The sequence below is a fragment of the Salvelinus alpinus genome, chromosome 35 (genome assembly GCF_045679555.1).
Source record: "Salvelinus alpinus chromosome 35, SLU_Salpinus.1, whole genome shotgun sequence".
Taxonomy (NCBI): domain Eukaryota; kingdom Metazoa; phylum Chordata; class Actinopteri; order Salmoniformes; family Salmonidae; genus Salvelinus; species Salvelinus alpinus.
The window spans coordinates 17,303,319-17,316,615 of record NC_092120.1 but is presented as its reverse complement, the minus strand read 5'-3'; the positions used below and the strand labels follow the sequence as shown (position 1 = coordinate 17,316,615).

The following is a 13,297-nucleotide window of genomic DNA, read 5'->3' as shown; positions in this document are numbered from 1 at the left end:
GGTGGGAGAGATGACACGAGGTGAAAGGTCAGTCGGAATGACTGCAGCTATGGGAGAATGAGTGGAGGAGAGAGGGAGAGGGGGACCATCGATGGCCGTGTCAGGGGTGAGTGATAACCATGGTCTTTTCAACACTGAGGGGGCGGGTCAGAGGCTGTGATGGATGGGGCTGGGACCCGCCTCGGACCCCCTCTCCCTGTCCCAGTGTCTGGGGTGGGGGAGTGGGGATGGAGGCCTAAGGGGTGGTGATGTCTAGCCCCTCATTAGACACACACTGTCTGATTTCACCTTCTAGGGAAAACAGCTGGCTAGGCTGGATGACAGGCTGGAAGAACGTGAGAGAGGGACAGGGACACAATACCACAGTAAAGGCTCATTTGTACCCCACGCAAGTCCCTTTATTTAAACAGTGTGCAAGCAGTCCTGCTCACATACTAGTGCACTTTATTGCATTGCTGGCTCTCGGGTGGAAAGTAATTCAAATTCTATTACAATCATCGTATTAAATCACAAAACAGAGTGTTTTGAAGTGTGTCTGATGGAGCTATATGTTGGAGCTCTGGGCCTGTATTCACATAGTGTTTCAGAGTGTGAATCTTGGATTAGGTACCCACTGTCCATATAGTCACATTTATGATCTAAAAGGAAAAACTGATCCTAGATCTGCACTCCTTCTCTGAGGTGCTTTGTGAATACGGGCTCTGCTCTTGGTGGCCACGTCTGTGTTCCTCTGTTTAAAAGCTCTTTGGACTCTGCTTCAGGCCCAGGGAGGCCCTATCGAGCCAACACCCAGTAGAGAAGCAAGGAGAAGAGGGAGTAACCTGCCTTGTGTCTTAACTTAACCTTCAAACACTGGGGCGCCCGCTCACACAGAGAGAGATAGGTGGAGAGAAAAACTGAGAGAGAGCGGATAGAGCGAATCAATGCGCCAGAAACAAAGGCTTCTATGAAATAACGTGAGGCCTTCACGAACCCAAGCCCACTAATTGATGGCTGGAGGGAGTGGGAGAGACAGAGGGAGCTATATAAAAGCCACCAGATTCCCCCCATACTACACACACAGACAATGTACACACGCTGGCTATCTCAGGAGGCACCCGTTGAGAAACCCTACTGCCTTCTATCTCTTATTTCCTTGGTCCTATCCTCCCTCTGGTCCTGTTTCCACAACCTGCACACTTCCCTGCATGCACCTTGCGCACACACACACACACACACACACACACACACACACACACACACACACACACACACACACACACACACACACACACACACACACACACACACACACACACACACACACACACACACACACACACACACACACACACACACACACACACACACACACACACGCACGCATGCACAACCATATTCCCACACATATAGCCAACATATTGAATGGAAAGGCCCAATTTGCAGTGTTGTCACCCACATGATAATGGCTGCACCGATCGAGGGCCTAGGGACACCATTTAATTGCTGTGACCATGCGTACCAAAGAGGTGTCACACCAATTAATTATCTTTGTGACGGCCTGTCCTGTCCGAACCCTACTCCCCCTGGCTGGGCTGTCCCACTGGGAAAGAGGTAGGGGGGGGCGGAGAATTGGGTCGTCCCATTGGGACAGAGGTGGGGAAAGAGTGGGTGGGGAGACATGTAAAGATCCCCCAACAATGGGTACCAAATCCAGACCCGTCTTATTCATACCACCCTTACCATCCCCCAACTTCGCCGTCTCACCTTTTGTCTCTTGACACCGGCTTATGACAACAAGCTCACAGCACGGAACACATTACAACACCATGATAACGCTTTCATAAAATGTTCATACATGTTCATGATGCTCAGTTCAAATCATAATGAATCTCGGCTAAATAACAATACAATTGACCAGAAAGCGTCATATACATAGAAAAGAACAGCATTAGATAATACATACACAGTGCATTCGGAAAGTATTCAGACCCCTTGACTTTTTCCACATTTTGATATGTTACAGCCTTATTCTAAAATGGATTACATTAAAAAAAAAAAATCTTCATACACAATTTCGGCTAATTCATTGAATTTAAAACACTGAAATATCACATTTACATAGGTACAGTTGAAGTCGGAAGTTTACATACACTTAGGTTGGAGTCATTAAAACTTGTTTTTCAACCACTCCACAAATTTCTTGTTTAACAAACTTTAGTTTTGGCCTGTCGGTTAGGACATCTACTTCGTGCATGACACAAGTAATTTTCCCAACAATTTTTTGCAGACAGATTATTTCTCTCATAATTCACTGTATCACATTTCCAGTGGGTCTGAAGTTTACATACACTAAGTTGACTGTGCCTTTAAACAGCTTGGAAAATTCCAGAAATGATGTCATGGCTTTAGAAGCTTCTGACATCATTTGAGTCAATTGGAGATGTACATGTGGATGTATTTCAAGGCCTACCTTCCAACTCAGTGCCTCTTTGCTTGACGTCATGGGGAAATCAAAAGAAATCAGCCATGACCTCAGAAAGAAAATTGTAGACCTCCACAAGTCTGGTTCATCCTTACTACGGTTTGCAACTGCACATGGGGACAAAGATCATAACTTTTGGAGAAATGTCCTCTGGTCTGATGAAACAAAAATAGAACTGTTTGGTCATAATGACCATCATTATGTTTGGAGGAAAAAGGGGGATGCTTGCAAGCCGAAGAACACCATCCCAACCGTAAAGCATGGGCTTGGCAGCATCATGTTGTGGGGGTGCTTTGCTGCAGGAGGGACTGGTGCACTTCACAAAATATATGGCATCATGAGAAGTAAAATGATGTGGATATATTGAAGCAACATCTCAAGACATTAGTCAGGAAGTTAAAGCATGGTCGCAAATGGCTCTTCCAAATGGACAATGACCACAAGCATTCTTCCAAAGTTGTGGCAAAATCGTTAAAGAACAACAAAGTCACGGTATTGAAGTGGCCATCACAAAGCACTGACCTCAATCCTATAGAATATTTGTGGGCAGAACTGAAAAAGCGTGTGCGAGCAAGGAGGCATACAAACCTGACTCAGTTACACCAGCTCTGCCAGGAGGAATGGGCCGAAATTCACCCAACTTATTGTGGGAAGCTTGTGGAAGGCTACCCAAAATGTTTGAATTACTTTTCAAACGTTGTTTGAAATGTTTGGACCAAGTTTATATATCCATGTGTCATGCACAAAGTAGATGTCCTAACCGACTTGCCAAAACTATAGTTTGTTAACAAGAAATTGGTGGAGTGGTTGAAAAACAAGTTGTAATGACTCCAACCTAAGTGTATGTAAACTTCCGACTTCAACTGTAAATATACAAAATATAAATATTCCAAAACATGCATATGCAACAAGGCACTAATGTAATACTGCAAAAGAAACACAGCAAAGGAATACACTTTTTGGCATAAATGCAAAACCAACACAACACATCATTGAGTAACTGCCTCTTTATTTTCAAGCCTGGTGGTGGCTGCATTATGGTATGGGTATGCTTAACATCGGCAAATACTGGGGAGTTTTTAAGGATAAAAAGATAAAAAGAAACGTGATTGAGCACAGGTGTCACACCCTGGCCTTAGTATTCTTTGTTTTCTTTATTATTTTAGTTAGGTCAGGGTGTGACATGGGGAATGTATGTGTTTTAATAGAGTAGATGGGTTTGTGTTTAATATAGGTGTCTAGCTGTGTCTATGGTTGCCTGAATGGTTCTCAATCAGAGACAGATGTCATTAATTGTCTCTGATTGGGAGCCATATTTAAGGCAGCCATAGGCACTAGGTTAATGTGGGTAATTGTCTATGTTGTACGTTTGTAGCTTGTGTGTGCACTTACGTCTTTAGCTTCACGATCGTTTTGGTTTCAGTTTGTTAAAGTGTTCGTTGCGTGTTTTTCCTTTTCTCTAAAATAAAAGAGAATGTATTTTGCACACGCTGCGCCTTGGTCCACTCTCTCTCAGCAAGACGATCGTGACAACAGGCAAAGTCCTAGAGAAAATCCTGCTTCAGTCTGCTATACAACAGTCACTGGGAGATAAATTGCCCTTTCAGCAGGGCAATAACCTACAACACAAGGCCAAATCTACACTGGAGTTGCTTACCAAGAAGACAGTGAATATTCCTGAGTGGCCAAGTTACAGTTTTGACTTAAATCTGCTTGAAAATCTATGGCAAGACCTGAAAACTGGTGTAGCGCCATGATCCCCAACATCTTGACAAAGCTTGAAGAATTTTGAAAATAATAATTGGCAAATATTGTACAATCCAGATGTGCAAAGCTCTTATAGACTTACCCAAGAAGACTAATTGATGGCAAAAGTGTTTTTAACATCTATTGACTCAGGGAGCTGAATACTTATGCAACAACTATATTTTAGTTCTAAATGTTTTATTGCCTCCCGAGTGGCGCAGCGATCTAAGGCGTCACTACAGATCCAGTTTTGATCTTGGGCTGTGTCGCAGCCGGCCGCGACTGAGAGACCCATGAGGCGACGCTCAATTGGCCCAGCGTTACCCGGGTTAGGGGAGGGTCTGGCTGGCTGGGATGTCCTTGTCCCATCGCGCTCTAGCGACTCCTGTGGCGGACCGGTCCCCAGTTGTACGATGTTTCCTCCGACACATTGGTGCGGCTGGTTTCCGGGTTAAGCGAGCAGTGCGGCTTGGCAGGGTCGTGTTATGGAGGACGCATGTCTCTCGACCTTCGCCTTTGAATCCCACTTTGTAACACAAAATATATATATATATATGAGTTTTAATCCCACTTTGTAACACAATAGAATGTGAAGAAATCTGAATGCTTTTGCAAAGCACTGTAGTTCCTACTGGGTCATCTCTTAATGCCACAATGCAGGGAGCAGCAGGTGAACGGAGGGAGGGGGGGGGGGAGAGACAGAGAGGGAGGGGAGAAAGGGGGAGAATGAGAGAAGGGTAAGAGGGGAAGAGAGTGGGATGGGCACTGGTAACAGCTGAGTCACTGGAGTGGATCGGTCACATGTGCTGCTTTTTGGGGTGGAGGGGTGGAAGAAAGGATGGGTGGAGGGATTGTTGGAGAGGGGGCGGCATCTGGCCAACGTGCAGACAGACGAGTACTCAGGTGGTGAGGCGCCTCAAGCCCTGGAGGAGGTGAGAGGAGCGAGGGGACCAGATAGAGGAACAGATAGGGTCCCAACAATGGACCGTTAGATCCACAACCAGACAGATAGGGTGTCATAACAATGGACCCTTAGCATCGTGATCAGACGACAGATAATTCAAGACACATTAAAAACCTTGTCTGTCTGTCTCTAAACCTCCCTCTCCAGGTTAGTCTGGCTAACTTCCCCCTGCCTCCATGCTGTCTGCTGTAGAGGTAACTTAAGCTCCAAGAAATGAAGAGTCATGAATAAAGAGGATGTGTCACGTAGGGAACACCAATGAGGCGGGGCGCCTTCGCCACCTGACCTTTGTCTTATTTAAAAATCAAAAAGGTGCCACCACTGGGCCTTGGGGTGGGTGTGTGTCGGGGCCTGGCGGGGGCGTCTGGGTCCCTGATCCATGGGCCGCCGCTGACCCCTGACCCCAGGGGGCCGTGAAGGGGGAGTCCCACGAGCGGTGGCTCTGAATGTCACCCCCCTCCATCCCCTCACCCTCCCCGGGCGTCAGACACTCACAGGCCCTGTAATGATTTATGGGTCGGGGTGCGATTGACGCGCGGCCCTCACGAGCAGCCCTGGGGAACCCCCTAAATGGTAGTTTTGACACCGCTGAAAGCCGAGGTTAAAGGTGATCAATAACAGGGCACTGGAGGAGAGGAAAAAGGGAGGGATAGAGAGAGAGAGGAGGAGGAGGAGGAGGACTGGAGCCTTTTTAATTGGGCTTTCCTCATTACGAGGAGAAGAAGAGGCCATCTCCTCTTTTGTATTATGTCCCTATGCCTCGAGGATATGAGTAGTGCTTTTAAAGGGAAGGTTTTGTCCTTGTGGTTAGAGGTGACCTTGTGATGGTGATGCTTTTAGTAATGGTAAAACAGCTGATTCCAGAACAGGGAATTCCTCTCTGTGTTTGTGCATTGTTTCTGGGATATATTCTGTCCATCCTCATACTTGACCTCCAAAGCTGTATGATGCCTCCCTGTTTCAGGTCTCTGTCTCAGTTCACCCCTTGCTACTACCTAAGACCTTCCCTGTTCTTCTCCAAAGCCTTAGTGTCTATTTGGGCTTTGGCGTTTTCATCATCATCAGTTTTCATAAGTGTCTTGAACTCTGAATATTTATGAGCCCAACTCTCTCCATATTCATATAGTTCCTTCTTTACCTCTCTATCTTTTTCTCTCTTTCTGTCTGTCTGCGCTTCTGTTGTCCATGTGTCTGTCTCTGTGTCCTGAACATGCACCTGTGGAACGATCGTTAAAACACTAACAGCTTAGAGACGGTAGGCAATTAAGGTCACAGTTATGAAAACTTAGGACACTAAAGAGGCCTTTCTACTGACTCTGAAAAACACCAAAAGAAAGATGCCCAGGGTCCCTGCTTATCTGCGTGAACGTGCCTTAGGCATGCTGCAAGGAGGCATGAGGACTGCAGATGTGGCCAGGGCAATAAATTGCATTGTCCGTACTGTGAGACGCCTAAGACAGCACTACAGGGAGACAGGACGGACAGCTGATCGTCCTCGCAGTGGCAGACCACGTGTAACAACACCTGCACAGAATCGGTACATCCAAAAATCACGTCTGGGACCTGTTGGATCGGAGGGTGAGGGCTAGGGCCATTCCCCCTAGAAATATCCGGGAACATGTAGTTGCCTTGGTGGAAGAGTTTTTCACAATTCCTGACATTTAATCCTAGTAAAGATTCCCTGTCTTAGGTCAGTTAGGATCACCATTTTATTTTAAGAATGTGAAATGTCAGAATAATAGTAGAGAGAATGATTTATTTCAGCTTTTATTTCTTTCATGACATTCCCAGTGGGTCAGAAGTTTACATACACTCAATTAGTATTTGGTAGCATTGCCTTGAAATTGTTTAACTTGAGTCAAACGTTTTGGGTAGCCTCCACAAGCTTCCCACAATAAGTTGGGTGAATTTCGGCCCATTCCTCCTGACAGAGCTGGTGTAACTGAGTCAGGTTTGTAGGCCTCCTTGCTCTCACATGCTTTTTCAGTTCTGCCCACACATTTTCTATAGAATTGAGGTCAGGGCTTTGTGATGGCCACTCCAATACCTTGACTTTGTTGTCCTTAAGCCATTTTGCCACAACTTTGGAAGTATGCTTGGGGTCATTGTCCATTTGGAAGACCCATTTGCGACCAAGCTTTAACTTCCTGACTGATGACTTGAGATGGTGCTTCAATATATCCACATAATTTTACCTCTCATGATGCCATCTATTTTGTGAAGTGCACCAGTCCCTCCTGCAGCAAAGCACCCCCACAACATGATGCTGCCACCCCCGTGCTTTACGGTTGGGATGGTGTTCTTCGGCTTGCAAGCATCCCCCTTTTCCTCCAAACATAACGATGGTCATTATGGCCAAACAGTTCTATTTTTGTTTCATCAGACCAGAGGACATTTAAAAAAAAAAGTACAATCTTTGTCCCCATGTGCACTTCTTCCTTATTCTTACAGATCCAGTTGTAGCTATAGGGCGTGCTACTACACTGCCCTACAAATGGAAAGTGCAGGAACTACGTAAAATATTGAACTGCAAAATCTGACTTCAAAGTCTGTTTCTGTCCAGACAGAGAGCAATATTTAGTACTTTATGATTTATTCTGATTGTCTGGCTTGTTCTTGTGTCAGGAAACGAAATTCCACTTTAATCAGATATTACACCTGGACCTTACAACAGATCAAATATTTAGGACCGAATTTGCAGTTAGTGCACTTTGCCTTTGTAGGGCAGGACAGTACTACTATTCACCAAACATCAAGCTGAATTAGTCAAAATGGTGGCTTTGAATGCTTCAAACATTCCTCTAGTTGTGAATCTCTTCTTGTATCTACAGTATAGCCTGCAGGCTATAGGAGGGTTGGTAATAGCTGTGACCTCTCATTTCAATTGTTTCTCACACTGAAAGACAGCTCAGCGGTTGAAAGGGACCCCTCACAGTCATGAAGCCAGGATACCGTCTTCTCTTCTTCTTCAATACCCAGTGAAGATCAAAAGAGAGATGGGAGGTAGGGGGGGAGAGGAACTTTTTAAACCTGCACTTATACCCCTCTCTCTATAGATCTATACCTTGGGAGTCTGCATCAAGGATGAACCATATAGCTACAGGCCAACAGAGGCTGGTGACTTGAAAAATTGAGGAGGATGGGAGACCAATGGTTTAGGCATGGACCACACGGAGACAGCAAAGGGTGTTTCAAAAATCATCAAAGACAAATTATTTTAACCTAAAACATTTAATGAAGGCATTTATAGTCAAATATTATGGGGAATGGGAATGAGAGGACTACTTATACAGTGTTGGGAAGCGATCACAGCAGTGATGTGGTGTTCAGAGGCTTGGCGTCAGTGGAGGACAGTGGTTGAGGTGTTCAGAGGCTTGGCGTCAGTGGAGGACAGTGGTTGAGGTGTTCAGAGGCTTGGCGTCAGTGGAGGACAGTGGTTGAGGTGTTCAGAGGCTTGGCGTCAGTGGAGGACAGTGGTTGAGGTGTTCAGAGGCTTGGCGTCAGTGGAGGACAGTGGTTGAGGTGTTCAGAGGCTTGGCGTCAGTGGAGGACAGTGGTTGAGGTGTTCAGAGGCTTGGCGTCAGTGGAGGACAGTGGTTGAGGTGTTCAGAGGCTTGGCGTCAGTGGAGGACAGTGGTTGAGGTTTTCGGAGGCTCAACTCTTCCACTGAGGGCAGAACAGGATTTGACTGGGAAGACAAAAAACAACAACACAACACAGTTAGAAAAAAGTGCTAAGAATGGGTCAGTCCAAGCAAGGATTTAAATCACATTGATGTGTAATAATGTGATTGTGTTTGTGTATGTGGTTGACTCTACGTGCATTAATGAGAGAAAATTGACAGGGCCACGTGGCTTGGAGAGGAAACGTTCAATGCGCCAGCGGATGACAGAACACATGAGACATGGCTTCAGTTCATGTCAGGAGAGAGTTGACACTGGTAACGTGAGTGGAGTGGTCATCGCCTCTTAATCAGGGAACAGGATGGGGACTTAGACGTAAATACAAAATAGCAGAGACGTTCTATTACATTAGAGTCATCCTCGGTTTCTGCAACACGTTTCTCCATGAAGTTACACTCACACTCGCATCTTGCCTACTTGACACGTCAAAGCATCCCAAGAAAACTTTCCTGAATTAAAGCCCTGATCATTCACATACCTCACGGCAACTGACAACTGCAAGCGGCAGCTGATTTCTGTGCATTCACCCATTTGGCATGCGAACAAATGCACTGGATGATGGATGATGAGATGGAAGCTTATGGATGACGCGATGGCAGCTATCAAATCATTCTGAATTGATTTCGATATCCCAGAGACGATAGTAGAAAATTCCATGTGTTCAACAAGTAAAGCATCGTAACGTACAATTACCTCTGCAATCTCCTTGTAGTTGCTAGCAGAATGTTCCCACTCATCATGCCCCCTAAAAGACAACTCTTACATGTCCAAAAATGCAGTAGCGTCGATAAGCCACTTGAGAACATCCCTGTTTCTTCTTACCTTCTGGTTGTGTTGCGCAGTTTGAATTCACAGAACTTTGTCCAACACAGGATCGATGCAGCTCTTTCCCAGAAGCTTCAATCTGATCTGAGCAATTAAAGGGGTCTTCAACAAAAAATCCACTACATTGTCGTTAGCGTTAACTAGCCATTCTGGCGGATAAAACGGCACTCTGGTAGCTAGCTATAAATAAATTGAATAAATGGACACAAAAATAAAGTTAGAAAACCAAGAAAACAATATACAGTGCATTCGGCAAGTATTCGCACCGCTTGACTTTTTCCACATTTTGTTACATTACAGCCTTGGATTACATTCTTATTACATTTATCCATCTACACACAATACCCCATAATGACAAAGCAAAAACAGGTTTTTATACATTTTTGCAAATGTATAAAAAAAATGAAATATTACATTTACATAAGTATTCAGACCCTTTACTCAGTACTTTGTCGAAGCACCTTTGGCATCTTTTTTGGCAGCTTCTTGGGTATGACGCTACAAGCTTGGCTCACCTGTATTTTGGGAGTTTCTCCCATTCTTCTCTGCAGATCTCTCTCCAGAAATGTTGGGTTCATGTCCGGGCTCTGGCGGGCCACTTAAGGACATTCAGAGACTTGTCCCGAGGGTCCTGTTGGAAGTTGAACCTTCGCCCCAGTCTGAGGTCATGAGCGCTCTGGAGCAGGTTTTCATCAAGGATCTCTCTGTACTTTGCTCCGTTCATCTTTCCCTTGATCCTGACTAGTCTCCCAATCACCTGCCACTAAAAACAACCCCACAGCATGATGCTGCGACCACCATGCTTCACCATAGGGATGGTGCCAGGTTTCGCCCAGACGTGACTCTCGGCATTCTGGCCAAAAAGTTCAATCTTGGTTTCATCAGACCAGAGAGTCTTGTTTCTCATGGTCAGAGTCTTTAGGTGCCTTTTGACAAACTCCAAGCGTGCTGTCATGTGCTTTTTTACTGAGGAGTGTCTTCCGTCTGGCCACTATACTATAAAGGCCTGATTGGTGGAGTGCTGCAGAGATAGTTGTCCTTCTGGAATGTTCTCCCATCACCACAGAGGAACTCTGGAACTCTGTCAGAGTGACCATTGGGTTCTTGGTCACCTCCCTGACCAAGGCCCTTCTCCCCCGATTGCTCAGTTATGCCGGGCAGCCAGCTCTAGGAATAGTGGTTTGTTGGTTCCAAACTTCTTCCATTTAAGAATAATGGAGGACACTGTGTTCTTGGGGACCTTCAATGCTGCAGAAATGTTTTGGTACCCTTCCCCAGATCTGTGCCTCGACACAATTCTGTCTCTGAGCTCTAAACACAATTCCTTCAAACTCATGGCTTGGTTTTTGCTCTGACATGCACTGTCAACTGTTGGACCTTATATAGACAGGTGTGTGCCTTTCTAAATCATGTCCAAATAAGTTGTAGAAACATCTCAAGGATGATCAATGGAAACAGGATGCACCTGAGCTCAATGTCAAGTCTCATAGCAAAGGTTCTGAATGCTTATGTAAATAAGGTATTTAGTTTTTTTTTAATTGCAAAAATTATTTTGCCTTGTTGTTATGGGGTATTGTATGTAGATTGATGAGGGAAATATTTTTCAAATTGTGGAAAAAGCCAAGGGGTCTGAATAGTTTCTATATGCACTGTATAATCTACTTCCTCCGTCTCCAGTAGTTTGATGAAACTCATTTGAATTGGATAATATACTAAAAATGCTCAACTATCACTATTCACTATCTCAATCTCTCAATCTATCCAACAATGTCACCAACTCACCAAGCTTCTAAATCACACATGCATAGTACTAGATTAATTATCTGATCCTTTGATTGGATGGACAACATGCTGGTTCATAGTGCAAAAGCTTTGATTTGTTGGAGGATGTCCTCCGGAAGTTGTCATAATTACCATGTAGGTCTAAGGAAGGGGGTGAGGAGCACGAGTGTCTTGGTTTGGTGTTGAAGTTAATGTAGCCAGAGTAGGACGGAAAATAGCTGTCCTCCGGCTACACCATGGTGCTACGCTAGAGGGTGCTGTTGAGACTACTGTAGAATTTAATTGCAAAACAATGTGTTTTAATCAGGTATTTGGTGACTTGAATATTTAGTATAGTTTTATATAAAAATTATTATTGTTTTTTTCTGAAATGTACAGAGTTCCTCTGAGAAGCATCCACTGCTACAAGCCTGACATCATAAATAACACAGCACTTTTCCTCCCTTACTCTTTCCTCCAATTCACCACTGGGTCTGTGGAGCGTTTCATATGGTAACTAGGGTTTCACTGTGTAGCCACATTGTTGCCCATCTTTCAAGTCGCTCAGAGGAGAAGAAACCATGAGGTGCGAGAAAAAACTTTTTTTTTTAAATGAAAAAATGCATTGTTCCATCTTTCTGCCTCCAAACCGACCCCCCATCTTTGGATCTCAAAGTGGGAGTGCAGTATTTATTACATAAACGGTGAGAAAGGGGGAAGAGAACTGTTGGAGGATAAGAGAGAGGGGAACACACTGGAACTCTCACCTGCCTGGGCTAGAGGATAGGGATATATGGAGCATTTTACCCACTTGTCTCTCTTCCACTCAATCTCTTAACTGTGACAAAAAAATAAGCCATATTACAACCTATGTGTTGTGATAATTGCATTATTTACTCTTTAACCTGTTAATTCATATGCCATGCGACCGTGATATATAGGCCTATAAAGGCCGAGACAATAAGAAGACACAGTGGCAGAATAAATTCAACTATATCTTTGTTTTGTCACAAAACCAGATAGTAACCTCTGTCACAATGAAGTCCACAAAACATATTGCATGTAACAGACAGTTACATGAGCTACAGCATGGTCAAGCAAGTTAATGTTTCCGACATTTTCGGATCACTTAAGAACTATTGATTTAGAACCAAAACAGGAGCTGCCTCCACTATTCCAGCACCATTTCAACTTTTCAACATCATCAAACCTCTGCTTAGTCTAGTACAGTGACAACTAAAAGATACCAAAAACAATTTAAGCTAAATTGATGTGGCTGTCCATGGTTCTGATTTCTGTGTGCGTGTGCGTGTGTGTGCGCGTGTGCATGTGGCGTGTGTGTGTGTGTGTGTGCGTTCGTGCAAGCAGAATCACATGTTGACTTACCCTCCTTGAGAGAAACGCCAATGTCATCCTCCTCTCTTTCATGTTGACGAAACGGTCTATCACTCTGTCATACAGTACACACTTTTATTTTTAGTTGTCCTAGGCTACCTGGCTAAAATGCTTGCTCACTAGCCTGACTTCCGTTCATGGGCAACATTAGCTAGTTAACATTAGCCTTCTACATCTAGCTACATATTGAACTTCCATCCTCCCAGGCCAGGGGCACAACAATGTATGAATTAATGGATGGAACAGAATCGCCGTTATAATCATTGGCCAGTACGGAGAATTAAGTAAAACCACAAGTCCAAATCCCTATTTCCATCCATGGCTAATTTAGGTAAGGGACAATTTTAGCTAGATAGCTAGCTAGCCCTGAAGGAAAACAATACAACAAGATGCCACAATTCAAATGTTTCTGTCAATGATGTATGCTCTCAATAGGATATGATAGGTGTGATGCCAAAA

The 13,297-nt window shown here is 44.5% G+C and overlaps 1 long non-coding RNA gene across 1 annotated transcript in view; it reads right to left on the bottom strand.

Moving 5' to 3' along the window:
* Positions 1-13,297, bottom strand: part of LOC139564379 (uncharacterized) — a 247,644-nt gene that overhangs the window by 84,991 nt on the left and 149,356 nt on the right. The gene's annotated exons all lie outside the window — the stretch shown is intronic.